Source organism: Crinia signifera, chromosome 5 (assembly GCF_055691185.1).
Source record: "Crinia signifera chromosome 5, ASM5569118v1, whole genome shotgun sequence".
Taxonomy (NCBI): Eukaryota; Metazoa; Chordata; class Amphibia; order Anura; family Myobatrachidae; genus Crinia; species Crinia signifera.
This window is the reverse complement of record NC_139221.1, coordinates 210,905,412-210,919,761: the sequence shown is the minus strand read 5'-3', so window position 1 is coordinate 210,919,761 and position 14,350 is coordinate 210,905,412. Positions and strand designations below refer to the sequence as shown.

Sequence of the window (14,350 nt, the reverse complement as noted above, 5' to 3'; positions counted from 1 at the left end):
TTTATTGAGGTGCTCCCCTAAGGAGACACAATGTGTCCCAATAATATAACAGTTTAGGGTACAATACTCCAATGAGGGCACTCACCACAGTCTCAAAGTGACTTTTTTAATAAGGGTACATTACCACTTAACACAGCATGTAGTGGCCGAAACGTAGACTACATGCTGTGTTAAGTGGTAGACAGAGAGAGAGAGAGAACAGACTCCTGTTACACGCCACAGATGTTAAGGTTACTGTGTCCGGGCTGCCTGACTTATAAGATCTCCTGTTGGATGGGGAAGTAAGGGAAGCAGTTGTAAAATGGCGCCCTTTTGGTGACCTTAGTAATTAGATCAACATAGCCTTGTAGTGAAGCAAAGTAAAGTCCAAAGTTTATAAACATTTATTAAAAAAGTCTCTTATTCCACACAATTTAGGTGGCTGTTCCAGACTATTAAAAGGTTCAATGGTGTATTTCTTATATTTCAGAACAGCGAACAAGTGTTACCAACGCGTTTTCGTCCCAACACAGGACTTCATCAGGGGTTCGCTATAAACATGGAAAACATCCTTCAGAAAAATATTTACAACAGATTTGTACATTCATTAAAAATTCAGTTCTTAGGACTTCACTTTACAATTTGTTAAACAATAATTAATAACTTACAAAGAGGAACTTTAAAAAAGTGGAGGTAAAAACAGGTGAAGAAGAAACAGGTGAAGAGAAAACAGGGCACAGAATCTTAGTTAGAGCTTTCACATGTCTATCTGTTATATAACAGATATCACAACAATTACTTCCAAGTTGACTTTTGTGGGTCCACAATAGGATTAACTTTTTGTTTAGGTCCTACATAGGTCCTACATAGTACATGTTACACTTTTACTCCTAGGTCTAGATCAGTGGTCTCCAACCTTTTTGGGGGCGGGAGCTACTCGCGATGAAATAAACCGCCCGAAGAGCTACTTAAATAAAAAAAATAAAAAAAATATGCATAATAACCAAAAAATGCCCTTTACCCATTATGCCACACACCCCAATGCCCCAAACACAAAATGCCACACACTGCAATGTCCAATATGCTGCATACATACCTCCCAACACTGGAGGTAGAGGAGAATGGACATCTGCGCGTGCATCTGCGCGGACATCTGCGCGTACCCCCAATAGTGCCAGATACACACATATGCCCAATAGTGCCAGATAGACATATGCCCCCAATAGTGCCAGATACACACATATGCCCAATAGTGCCAGATACACATATGCCCCCAATAGTGCCAGATACACATATGCCCCCAATAGTGCCAGATATACATATGCCCCCAATAGTGCCAGATACACATATGCCCCCAATAGTGCCAGATACACACATATGCCCAATAGTGCCAGATACACATATGCCCCCAATAGTGCCAGATACACATATGCCCCCAATAGTGCCAGATTCACATATGTTCCCACGGGGCCAGGTATGCCCCCACAGTGTCAGATACAAACACACGCACTGTGCCCTCTAACATAAAAAAAAAATAGCCAGCAGTTTACCAGGGGGTTCATCTACTACCGTGGTACTCCTGCGAGGCTACATGCCCATTTTTTCTGCTGTGGGGGCATGGTCAGCGCTCTAAGAGCTGTAGCCACATGGGGTGAGGCCAATGAAAATGGGGGTGTGAAACACATATGCCAGATACACATATGCCCTCAATAGTGCAGTGCCAGACACACATACCCCCAATAGTGCCAGAAACACACATATGCCCAATAGTGTCAGATACACATATGCCCCCAATAGTGCCAGATACACACATATGCCCAATAGTGCCAGATACACATATGCCCCCAATAGTGCCAGATACACATATGCCCCCAATAGTGCCAGATATACATATGCCCCCAATAGTGCCAGATACACATATGCCCCCAATAGTGCCAGATACACACATATGCCCAATAGTGCCAGATACACATATGCCCCCAATAGTGCCAGATACACATATGCCCCCAATAGTGCCAGATATACATATGCCCCCAATAGTGCCAGATACACATATGCCCCCAATAGTGCCAGATACACACATATGCCCAATAGTGCCAGATACACATATGCCCCCAATAGTGCCAGATACACATATGCCCCCAATAGTGCCAGATTCACATATGTTCCCACGGGGCCAGGTATGCCCCCACAGTGTCAGATACAAACACACGCACTGTGCCCTCTAACATAAAAAAAAATAGCCAGCAGTTTACCAGATTTACAAAAAAAAAATGGGAGCCAAACGATTTTTAATTAACAGACCTGGCAGGGTACCAGCCCAGTGGGGATACCACATACACACACACTGCCCTCTGGTTGGTAGGTTGCATACAGGGATGAGGAGGATGCCCTGTAGTGGGTAGGTGGCACACAGGGATGAGGAGGATGCCCCGTGGTGGGTAGGTGGCACAGAGGGATGGGAGGATGCATATCGTGTGGATGGAGGGATCAGTTTGGATGCGCCACTGTATGTAACACGGAACAATGGTGGTGGGCTTGCTCACCCTGGGTGTACAGTACTTGATGCTGCCACGCTCCCAGCGAGACACATATCCCCAGAACACTGTTCAGCCCGGACCCCCGCCTCCAGTTACACTACTCCTCAGCTCTCGGCAGTGATATATGACTCACCAACCACGATGTTCGCATCCAGCAATCTTCCTCCAGTTCCTGCTCTGACTGCAGTAGAGGTCCGACTGGCGGCGGCTCCTCCGTGGACACTACAAAGGCAGCAGCAGAGCATACCATCTCCTCCCTCTCCGGCGGCAAGTCTCCCTCTCATTGGGACCCCGGATCCTGGTCTCTTTCATCGGCAGCAGTGGGGGTCCTGCATATACCCACTCCGGGAGTCTGACTATGTGGGGAGACACATGCCGATCCGGGCAGAGTGCATTCCAGGGGACGCAGGCATACTTGCCGCCAAGCGACAACCGCATGTCAAAGGTCAGACGAGCTACTACAAATGACCAGGCGAGCTACCCGTCGCTCGCGAGCGACGGGTTGGCGATCCCTGGTCTAGATTAATTAGAGATTCCTCACACTAGGTTTATGTGGTTATTAACAACATGGGAATGAGGGTGTTGGTCTTGGATATTTGATTTACTTACTCAATCACATTAAAACTTTTCGTTCAACTGTTGAGTTGGTGTAGGTGCCTCTTAATTGTCAGAAATGGTTACACCTACATATAAACAAATTACAGACATGACTGTAAATAGGGAACTGGTTTGGTATGACTCTTTAGTGGCCATACTTATGATGTACTTAGGTTCATACCTTTACAAGATTAAAGAATTTGTTGACAGCTCCATGTTTTTGAAAAGACCCGTTGGCCCGTCTTTCTAAGATCTGGGGGCATTTCAAATAGACTGCTCTGTCTGTATAAAATAAAACATGGATAAACAGGGGATATTTACTTAGAGCATCACTTTTTTCCCCTTTTTATATATCTTAGAGTGGAGATATGAGAAGATATACATACCAGTGCTGGATTAAAAATAAATAGATATACTCAGTACAGACAAAAAGGAAAAAGGGGGTTTTGTAACTGCGTTATTTGAGGAACGAAATCATTAACACATTTGTTTTTAACAATTTATTAAATAGACAATCAAAATAAAATCATAAACATATTCATGTATACATAAATTAAAATGACACTAAAATGAAAAGCAATTGGTGCAAATGTTGGTGAATAAAAACTCCACTTTGATTGTGGGCAAGTTTGTTGGAAAAGGCACCCCACTGATCATTTTTGTGTGTGGATCCTGTTCCTATTGCTTCCACGGACAATAGTAATTTGAGGGGGGGGGGGAGGAAACAGTCACTGTCACTCACATATCTGGGATGGTTACCACTGCTACAAGCTGCACTTGAGGTGGTCCCCGTGTAGTTGTCGTGCTGTCCTCTGATCTCCTTTGGATATCCCCAATCAATAGTGATGTCCGCCTTTGAGTGCCAGGTTCAGGGTTTTTCCCAATTGTTTGTAATCCACAGTCCACAATAGAAGAAAGAGTGGGGGTGCTGAAGACTAACGTGTTTTAATGTGTATCTTTTCCCTTTTCACGAAGAAAAGACATTATCCTTTTCTGTGAAAATCCGTGAAAAGGGAAAATATACACATTAATCATTAATACACATAAACAATTAATTAGCACTTAAATATTACACAGTGTAAAAAGAATGTATAGATATCTCACTAATTTAATTAATCAACACCAATAGTACCATAAAAGAATAAGTGAAATAAATAAAAATGATAATAAATAAATTGATACGATCATCACATAAGATATTAATTAGTAGGCACTTCTCTGCCTTTTGGCTAAGATCAAGTGTAGTATCTGTTCTTATCAGTTCATTCTGAGAGGCAGCTCTGCTCCTTGTTTCTTGGACCGACAACAGTCCTTCTCAGGGCTACCGCTGCCAGGCCGAGAAGAGCGAAAGAGCGAAGACGTCGAGACTGCGAGGAGGAGAAGACATCACCTGAAGAGGGAGAAGCCGGAGAAGACTGAGGCTCAGACTTGCTCTGCTCTGCCCTCCGAAGCGACTGCCGACCCCTCCTCCTCTCGACGCCGAGGAAGAAGCTTCTCCCCGACTGCGAGGAGAAGAGGACTTCGCCTGAAGATGATTGCAACGCACTCTAGCCACCTGGGAGAGGCAGACTTGTTTGCTCTGCCCTCTCAAAGCCTTGCAGCACTCCCGAGCTGCCTAGGAGGGTCAGACTTTTCTGCTCTGCCCTCTGAAGCCTCCACCGCTCCGGAGCCGCTGCCGAGGGCCAGACTTTCTGCTCTGCCCTCCAAAGCTCTGCAATGCTCCCCAGCCTCCGTGGAGGGTTAGACTTGCTTTGCTCTGCCCTCTGAAGCCGTGCATCGCTCTCTAGCCCCCTTGGAGGGGCTAACTAATCCACAATTGTTAAAAAACAATACAATTTAATAACAAAGAGCCACAATGGGCAACAAATAGTACATAAAAAGCGTTTTTGTTACAGCGTATATTTGTCAATTTCTCAGGTTCATATTACTCCAGTGATGAAACAAGGGTCCAACGCATTTCGTCAGAAAGTTGACTTCATCAGGGGCTTACAAGCAAAGTTTTTTTTGACAATCGAATGACACTGTAAATTCAATATAAACAGTCATAAATCAATATCATATCTATACTTTAATTAAAAACAACATTTAAGCTGAAGAAAAAATGGGATGAGGAGAGGAGGATAGAAAGAGAGGATAATGGTGAAAATTAATACACCATGATTAATATTATGAGAGCTTCAAAAAAGGTGATGTGTCTATTTTGATCCGCAGATCTGTGATATTACAATTTATAGTGTATATCTTGTGGAATTACAATACTAATAAAAATAGTGAGCATATAATTAATTTGTGAACATTAAATTAAGTTTAAACTTTGATAGATATAATTACAGTGAATTTCATAAATCATTAACCTTTATATTTTAGACAATTCCATAATCAATGATTATGGTCCCCGTAGATAGCTTATAGTGAAAGAAAGCCCCACCAGAAATAGTAAAATATAATAGAATTTTCAAAAGGATATATATACCTTCGTATAAAACAATAATTTCATACACACTGTCAAGATGGCGTCAGTGATTCATAAACGGTAATGCATAAAAACCATATATCTGGAGGAAAAGAATATATGATAACCATTTTAAAACTCCTATATTTAGAGAACAATATGACTCCATAATGAGGAAAAGAAAGATTTTTTTCCCCCTACTTACAAAAAACAGCCAGAACTGCTTTTTTTAGGCTGGTAATGACCATCGAACACCAATCAATTTTTTAGACTTGATAAGTGGGGGTTGATGTCTGCCCCAAAGGCAAATGCGACCTCAGAGATTTTTCCAATAGTATAGACTTATCTATGAAAAAAGCCAGAGGAGATGGCTTTCAATACAATCATACAATTTGTATGTGACAGTGATTTAAGACTCAAAAAATAAGAAATAGTACTTACATAAGTCAGGACTACCGGATGTGCATTCACTGGAATCCAAAAGCTGAATGGAAACCAGTGTGCTGAGATGGCTTTATATAGGGAGCCAGAGGATTACATCACTTCCTGTGTGGTTTAATACTATAATTTTTAGTTAGCCTAAATGAGGGTTTTTGGCTCATGCTAGGTTGACTATAATGAACCTGACAAGAATTCCGGCATAGATATTAGTGCTTAATAAAAAACCACTAACAGTAATGTTCCAAGTATTCCTAAAATAACCTAATTGTCCAATGGAACGCAGGGCGGTCCGCCGTGCGTTCCAAACGGCGGCCATTTTATTTGTTCAAAGGATAAGATCGATAGGACCTGTGTTGAAAGATACTTTATTTATATACAATTGGGAGCTTCTACTTAAAAGGCGCAATATCGGGGCTTTGTTTGTGATAATAAATATGTTATTAGTCTACATTAGGTGGTCCGGATCGCCAGAATCCCGGACGTGATGGTAACGAATGTGACTTTCCGCTTATCTATAGTACCAGTGCCCTTACTTCAGAGCGGGCGGAAGTTAGCTTCCGTGTGCTCCGTTCTATGTGTTCCTCTTTTATGCATCAGAATTCCTGCCTGTGTTATAACTATGGGCGGAACTGCAATGATTACTGAGGGAATCGTTATACTATCCATGCGTACCAATAGAGACTTACTGTATAATGGAACGCAATATGCTCTGATTTGTTTTAAAGGGATATTCCCCACTTTCTTCTTTTGGGAAAATCATGTTATAGTTCTAATATTATTTGATTCATTTATCTTTTACTTAAAGGGTCTTTATTTGGGTATGGGATATTTTACCTTTTACAGATATAAAACTACATAGAACTCCATAGTGTACACATGTACTCGTCCCTGCAAGGTCCTACTAATAGACTTAATTATATCAATCCCATATATTACTAAATTCCAAGTGCACATGCTTGCATAAACCGTATGAGTGCCTATACTTTCCAAGTGAGTTATTTAAAGTATTACATGATTATTTAGAACAAATTAGGCTTACTTAGTGCTAATTTTAGTGATATACAATTTTTTTTTATATTTTTTATTTTTTATATAGAAAAAAAGACTTGGTTGGGATTACAATAAATCGAACTTAGTAAATTTAAGATTCTAACTCATTAAATTTGAACTTGCTCCCACTGTTATGGGTATTAGAGTGGTACACTGAATATATTTAATATCAATCAAATTCGAACATTGGATCCAGAGAAATTTAAGCAAAACCTTATTTTTTGGATCATCCAATCACTGTCACATTTACATCGAAATTTCACGAGTTACAGGCAGTTTTTATCGGGATATTTACAGGCAGCATCTGTACAGCTAATTAATGCATTATTATGTGTATGGGCATATATAGAAGTGCCCCTAGTGTGGAAGACCAAACCCCAGACAAAAAGACCAGTTTGAATATAGGCATGAGGAAAGGTTGAGCAGGAGTGATTAGATTTACAGAAATGCCACTATGTCAACTCCTTCATTGAGCCCCTTTGGGCTAAGGGAGACTAGGGTATATATCCAAAAGCTCTCCTTCTTTATTAACCCATGATCCCTGTTTCCACCTCTTGGATTGACAGGCACCCGCTCAATAATGGTGAAACTAAAGTTTTCTTTGGTCACAACCGAGTTGTGTTTCTCCAGATAATGTTTGGGTAGGCTGTGGACCTTCACTGTGTTTCTGATGTTTCGCATGTGTTCTTGTATACGTATCTCGGCTTGTCTTATGGTCTTGCCTACATAGACCAAATTACAGCTGCAGGTAATTTTGTATACTATGTGGTCTGAGTTGCAGGTGACTGCTTCCGTGATTTTGTACTCCTTGCCGTTTTTGAAGATGTGATGAAATTGAGGTTTTTCCAGGAAGGGGCAACAGATGCATCTGTTACAGGGTGAAGTGCCCGGTTTCTTAGAAGCCGGTTCTCCCCGCTGTCAGTGCGGGGGGAGCCGGCTCTGCTGCAGAAGGGAGACCAGCGCTGGATCCTGGATCGGTATGTATATTGGTGTAAAATTGAAGTGTGTGGATGTGTATGTAATAAAGTTTTACTTTTCTGTGTGTGTGTTTTATTTTAACATTGTTTTTACAGGTGGACTACAAGTCCCAGCGGGCCCATTAATGCCCCGCATGCTGGGACTTGTGGTTCTCCAAGTCCCAGCATGCGGGGGAGGTCTGCTGGCACTTGTAGTTCTCCTGTATTAAGCAATGTTAGGAATGTGAATTTAACCCTATCAGGCCGGCATCCAATGGCCAGGGACGCCTGTGACAGTCCCGGGCTTCAGCCCTGGACGGGTGAAGCCTGGGGGGGGGACATCCCTCCAGGTACACCGTCCAAGGCTGACCAGCCACGGTGCTCATGGTACGGCCGGGGGACCTTGTGTAAAAAGTGTCCCCCGGCTGTGGCATGACACTGCGGGCTGTTGGAGCCCGGTGCTGGTTTCAAAATACGGGGGACCCCCAGATTTATTGTCCCCCGTATTTTTGGAACAAGGACCGGTCCAAGAGCCCGGGGCTGGTTTCAGAAATACGGGGGACCCCTACGCTTTTTGTCCCCCGTATTTTTGGAACCAGGTCCGGCTCAATGAGCCCGGGGCTGGTTATGTACAGGAGGGGGGACCCCACGCCGTTTTTTTGTTTTTTTTACTTTTACACATATTTTACCAAAGAACCATACACAGATCACATGATCTGTGCATGGTTCTGACAAAATCGCCATGTTTCTGACAAAATCGCCAGTCAGGATCAGGTCTATTTTTTTTGGGATGTTTAGACCATTTTTTTGGGCGATTTCCAAATTCGCATCTCATTAAATATGCGAATTGTATATTTTTCAATGGGGAAAACATCTGGATGCGAATTCCGGAGTTAAAAAAAATCGCACTTTCAGAAAGTGCAATTTCGCTGCAAATCCTGCATTTTTTGCCGATTTTCGCATCTCATTAATTATGCGAGTTCGGGAAAAAGTGCAAAAACGGCCGTTTTTGCGATAAAAATCGCCAAAAACCCAACATCGACCTCTAATAAATGTCACCCATTGTTTGCAAAAGGACTGCATACGGGTGTATCGTATGACATGCAATAAAGAATACAGTATCTATCCTTATGTATCAATGCCTATTTTCCCTATAGATTGTAAGCTTGACTGTCTGTAAATACCCAGTTTGTTGTATCACTGTCTCCTTTTGTAAAGCGCAATGGAGCAGAGGCGTAGGGAGGGCGGAGCCACCGGAGCTCCTGCTCCAGGCGCCGATTGGTGGAATGGCGCCGCCGGCCCGCCCCCCCTCCGCAAATGATACCTGCCTGCAGTTCAAGGCAGTGGCGCCATAGCCACCGTGAGGCAGACCCCGCGGCTATTTGGAGGAGAAAGAGCCAGCGGGGTCTGCGGTGGGCGCCTGTCAGGGACAGGCTGTGCATTTAGTAATTGCGCTGCACTCTGCTCCGGGGCACGCTGCTGATTGACAGCTTGAGCCGTCGGCACCCGGCATGTAGCTACCCGGTTTTTCTTGGTCCCCTGCGGCTGTTATAGAGGAGAAGGGGAAGGAGTGATCTGCATACGAAGATACTGCTGCTGCTGCTGCTCCCGAGTCCCAGGCAGAGATGAAACTGTCAGTCAGCCCTGTGTAAGGGGACATGACAAAGTTCAGGAGCAGCAGCAGTGAGCTTGCTGATAGGTAACTAAGTGCTCCCACCCTCCACCCCTTAACAACAATAGACAGTGGGTGCCGAAAAGGGGCGTGGCTAAAGACGACAAGGGGCGGGGCTAACAACTCGAGTCAAATGGGGCAGAGTTACATGGGAGCAGCTGCCTGCAGGACATCACGGGGTCAGCCATTAGACCAAGTAAGTGTTGCCACAGTCAGTTATTGAATAAGTGTGTATGGCCAATATATATAGATGCAGCCATGTTACAGGGAGCATTATATGTGTAGGCAGGGCTGCTCCTGGGGGAATTCTGCACTATGCATATAAACAGCTTTGCTATTGGAGGCATTATGGGTGTAAGCCAGTGCCGGATTAAGGTGTGTGGGGGCCCTGGACAACAAAATTGTGGGGGTCCCCACAGACAACCATTACACAGACGACACAGTGCCCGTCCCCCCGGCGAGGCTGGTACCTGGTCAGGCGGGTAGAGGGTCTCTGCAGGGTCCAAGCAGTCAGCAGTGCTGGTGTGGGGGCCCCCAAATGTGTGGGGACCTCGGGGCGACGGCCCCTGTCGCCCCGTGCTTAATCCGCAGTGCCTCTACTGGGGACATTATGCTTGTTAGTGGTGCTGCTCCTGGGGGTTTGTTATGCGGTGCTGCAATTTGGGCATTATGAGGTTAAGTTGCACTGTTACTGCTGGCATCATGTGTGCAAAGTGGCACTGCTACTGGGGGCATAATTTGCATAGGCAACAATGTTACTGGGGGCATTATGTGTTTAAAGGTCCGCATACGCTGTGATCCCCCCAAGACACAAAGATACTAGAGGTGCAGGAGCCCCTCTAGCATCTGTCTATTATAGGGGAGTGCAGAGCACCCAATGCTACCCGGAAGTGTGGATTCCGGGAGCGCTGTCCTTCAATGTGCACCCCCGGCAATGAGCATGTAACTCTGCTGTAGGCACCCCTGGGAAACTATCAAGTAACTAGCTCTGGCAATGACCATGTATTCCCCCATGGCAACAAGCATGTAACTCCCCCTAGGTAACAAGCAAGAAACTCCCCCTGGGAAACCAGCATAAAACCCCTGGAAATAAGCATTTAACCCCCACCCTCCCTGTGGCAACAAGCTTGAAACCCCTGGCAAGGAGCATGTAACCCCCAGACAATGTGATGTAATCCCTGGCAGCAAGAATGTAACCCCTGACATTGAGACAGAAACTCCTGGCAACAGGCATGTAACTCCTTACAATGAGCATGTAAGCAAGTAGCAGTTATGATATACACACATATAAATGCACACACATATACTGTATATGTATATAAATGTATATATTTGTGTGTGGTGGTGTGTGTGTGGTCTTATATAGCGCAGCACATTCTGTTAGAGTGTCTTATATAGTGCAGCAGATTCCGTTACAGCTTCTTATATAGCGCAGCAGATTCCGTTACAGTGTCTTATATAGCGCAGCAGATTCCGTTACAGCATCTTATATAGCGCAGCAGATTTCGTCACAGTGTCTTATATAGCGCAGCAGATTCCGTTACAGTGTCTTATATAGTGCAGCAGATTCCGTTACAGTGTCTTATATAGCGCAGCAGATTCCGTTAGTGTCTTATATAGCGCAGCAGATTCCGTTACAGCATCTTATATAGAGCAGCAGATTCCGTTACAGTGTCTTATATAGTGCAGCAGATTCCGTTACAGTGTCTTATATAGCGCAGCAGATTCCGTTACAGTGCCTTATATAGCGCAGCAGATTCCGTTACAGTGTCTTATATAGCGCAGCAGATTCCGTTACAGTGTCTTATATAGCGCAGTAGGTTCAGTTACAGTGTTTTATATAACGCAGCAGATTCCGTTACAGTGTCTTATATATTTTAAATCTAACATGCCAACACATGTTAGCCACGCCCCCAATTCATTTGGGGGGGGGGGGCGCGAAATATGCCCTTGCTCCAGGCACCATGGCACCTAGCTACACCGCTGCAATGGAGTATGCTGCGCTATATAAGAAACTGTAAATAAATAAATAAATCTCTGCCATTTGGGAGGTTCCCACTGTGTTTGCAGGCAACTTCTCTCCTAGTGTATGGGCATTTCTAAGTTATAAATCAGCGTGTGCTACACACAATCCTGTGCCATGAGCAATGGATTCCGATGTTGGTATACTGAACATTGGGCTCCCGACCGTTGGTTAGTCATACCACATCCATCTGCAATTGCAATCTTGATCTGTAATCCTATGTGCCTACAGGAAAAACTAGGTGCACTTGCTCAAATCAAGCTGGTTAACAATGAGTAATGCCCCATACACAATAGAGGAGATAGCAAAATATATTAATGACCCTCTTACTCATTCTGCATGTATAGACTAGGGAGGTCCTGCAGCATGGCCCCCTCTACCCCTTTCACCCCCCACCACTACCACTGCCGCTCTCTTCCCGACCAGAAAATGTGCATGCACTTCACAATGCCGGCACTCCACCAGGTCCGTGCCACCACCAATATTGGCGTGTGCGGGGATAGCCTAGTGTGTATGGGGCTTTCATTTCTCTTAGTGATTTAAAGATGAAGAAGCTTCAAATAAAAAGCCACATGCACTCCCTTTGTCACATTAAAAGGAGTAGCCGAAAGCACTGGTACTTTGCTTTTCACTTAGAGTGTATCACTTTAATGAAACAGTCCCTTAGAGCCTTTCATTTGCCAAACACATGCTATTAATTACCTGGATAACATGGTGTGCTTGCAGTGAGAACAGACCAAGAGTTATTTGATGCAAATGATTGCTCCTGGCTGTCAGTTCTAGTTGTGCCATAAAATGGAACTTCAAAAAGATGAGAAAGGTATTTCAATAAAATCCCTCTATGAATTCATCCAACCACTGAATATCTCCGAGGTTTATAGGACCAAGAGCTAAGAGTTCAGATCTGATTGAAACAGTTATTCTCCTTGGCAGAGTAGCCAATCCAATGGCTGTATTCATGTTCTGTGCTCTGTAATCATAGATTAGTAGCAAGCACTTACGTAGCAGTCATGATGTTTTTGGGGTCACTTGTTAACTCTTTAACAGCTATGGCAAAATAACCTTTTTTATGTTGTGCCAGAATTAAAATCGAAAAGAAAGTTACTGTATTATATAAAAACAATAATAATTATCTGCTACTTATAAAATCATCAGAGAAAGTCACACATAAACTCTGATCACTTTTCACTTTGTAATAGACAATTATACAGGACCAACATATACAATGCATTGCCCTTTTCACCAATCAAGAAAAAAAACCTAATATCTAAAGCCCCACATACACTCTGCGACTTCTCCAAAGGACAAAAAGTCGCATGCGATGCACCTCGGAGCTTCCATAGGTTGCCATCACATGCGGACCTTTGGCATACGTTATATTGCATGCTTTCCATTCCTGGCTGTTTGGAGGCTGTCCAAATTGAAGGTCTGACGTGCAGCATGTCCGATATCCGACTCAGATGTCAAACACATGCAATTTGGCCACTTTTCACCTGATTTTTTGTCCCAATTGTGTGAAAAGTGGTCAAATCGTACTAGTGTATAGCCAGTTTAAATGTGCGTGTGTGTGTCTGTGTGTGTGAACATGGGCAGACTAGATGGACCAAGCGGTTCTTATTTGCAATCAAATTCTATGTTTCTTAATAATTTGAGAGATACAGTAGTAAATGTTGAAGTATAAAGGATATAGAAGAAAAAAGGAGACATAATACATAGCTTTTAATATCTATTCATGGTTAGAATAGTGTGTCAAATAATCCTGAATACTCCTCTGGCAGTGATGGAAACAGTAAATATTATAACACAAAGAATGAAGAATAGATTGCGTTAGTTCCCATGGAAAAGCAGAAAATATCACAATACAGTAAGTCAGTTTCACACAAGACGATTTTCCCATTTTTCTAAGCGATCTAGATTACGTAGAAAAGAAGCACACATCTCAATGGTGAGGCGTGGGCCTGCGTGTCGCCATTGACCACTAAGATCTTTAGCACATGCAGTCAAGATCTAGATAGATTGCCTGCATGTGCATAAAGAGTGGTTTTCACAGATCGCAATGTGTGTGGGCGATCTAGCTATCAGGGTAGCTCAAGGGAAATTGCCTACACTACATTGCTCAGCACACCTGCTAAACTGAAATCGCCCTGTGTGTATGGGGCTTGAGTTTTCATCAGTGGAAGTCATAATCATGTCACCACATAGAATAGCGTACAGCAAAAATATTCTCACATAGATTTAGAGAAGTACATATCCTTATTTACATAATCAAATATTTGCTCAAGTTTCTCAAGTTGATGAATAGTTTTACTCCATGTAATGAGACAATAGGTCCATAATTATACACTATAATAATTATACACTAGTGTGCCTAGGGGTACAAGGTTTCTATAATGGGCATAAAGTGTGCAGTCTATGGGGGACCACACTGTACACCCTGCATTCATTTATTGAATACTTACTCCTGCGTCGGCAGCAGCAGCCCTGCACAAACCACTGGGAAAACGGCCTAGCCTTTTGCACATGCACAGTGGAAAAATCATCAATACAGTGGCCTCTGCCCAACCTGCACTTACATACTGGACTCTAGTACAGCATTAGGGTCTCCTCACCCTAGTACTCCGAGTCCCACTGCACTGCCAG

General features: G+C 43.5%; 1 pseudogene; it reads left to right on the top strand.

The window, feature by feature from the left end:
- Positions 1 to 4,325: 4,325 nt before the first annotated feature.
- Positions 4,326 to 4,430, top strand: LOC146006094 (U2 spliceosomal RNA; annotated as a pseudogene).
- The last annotated feature ends 9,920 nt before the right edge of the window (positions 4,431 to 14,350 follow it).